The sequence below is a fragment of the Capra hircus genome, chromosome 23, assembly GCF_001704415.2.
Source record: "Capra hircus breed San Clemente chromosome 23, ASM170441v1, whole genome shotgun sequence".
In the NCBI taxonomy this organism is placed as follows: domain Eukaryota; kingdom Metazoa; phylum Chordata; class Mammalia; order Artiodactyla; family Bovidae; genus Capra; species Capra hircus.
Window position 1 is genome coordinate 43,958,636 of NC_030830.1, and position 1,493 is coordinate 43,960,128.

Sequence of the window (1,493 nt, forward strand, 5' to 3'; positions counted from 1 at the left end):
AACCATAGTCTCCAGGCTGTTCATTACATCAATGACATTTATTTTACAGCTGGAAATGTTTATCTGATTGCTTTTATTTTATGTTTTAATGATGAAGCATTGAAATAATCTTAAATATTGAAAGCACCTTGCAGGACACGGTTACATAAAGATAGATAGAATGAATCAGGAGGCCATCTTCGAGCATCAGCTTTAAATAAAGTTTAATAATAATAACTTTCATTTAAAAAGTACTAAATAACAAAAGCAAGCTACAAAACTGTAAATACTCAGTTTGCTCCCCAAATGATTATTTATGCTTGTATGTGTGTTTGGGGTATTATGTATGCAAAAAATTATATACGTGAATCCTAGAAGGAAAGTCTTAGTGGTGCATATCTTTGGATGCTGGATGACTTAAAAATACTTTTCAACAGTATTTCTGCTCCACCCCATACAGGAACACTCAGCTATAATTTATGAGAAGCAAGGATGACGAAGTTAGAACAAGGGTGTGTTGACATCATTTGGGTTTCTGGATCCAGCTGCATAAATTCAGTTCCCCATTTGCCCTCCCTGCAATTTTATTAAATATACAAATATGTCACTCATACTTTATTTTTGTTTATTTCATTTGCTTTTGTTGTTTTTTATGTAGATTTAGAGTTTTTTTTTAATCATTTGAATCAAATTGGTAGAAAGAGATTAATATAATGGCTATTATGGATTACATAGCTATGAATTCTCAGTGCATAAACCTTTGCCCTAATTTCTTCCTATTTCCTTGTTATAGATTCCTAGAGGGAACTGAGTATATAAAAATCTTACTGGCTATTGTTGCAGTTAAAAGAACCATGACATCATTATCCTGGAGACCAGCCAGCCATATAGGCAGGCTTTGAAAGAGTGACCATATGTGGGTGTGTTTTACCATTTCAATGTTCAGGTCCTCAGTTTTGAAAGTCAAGAAATTGAATTTTTATTCGTGAATACAGGGTTCAGAGAGAATGATATCAACCTCAAGTAGGAATGCCAGTTGATGGAATCAGGACTATTACCTTCATGTCAAATGAAATATTCAAGGCATTTGATGAGTGCAACTCTCTGCAGAGGAGTCAAATTCTTTTACCTTCCTGGGCCATTAGCTAAGCTAGAAGACATTTTAATTCTCACAATGAAGGGCTACTACTGACATCTAGTAAGGTGAGACCAGGAATGCAGCTAAGCATCCTACATTGCATAAGATGCACCCTCCTGTTCCTGCCTACGATAAACAATGATTCAGCCCCAAAATCCAAACAGCCAAGATTTTAAAACTCTGCAATAGAGGCAAACATTAGTCCACTGATGCAAGCAACTCATCCCAACCAACCCTCTGTCTTCTTGCACAGGAAGTACTGGAGGTACATTAATACTTTTTTTTTTTTTACCTTTATGTTCCCCATTTCTATCCTCCATGCTAATCATTTATCAACCCTTCATTCAGAAGCCTCCAATCAGGCTACAAACACAGC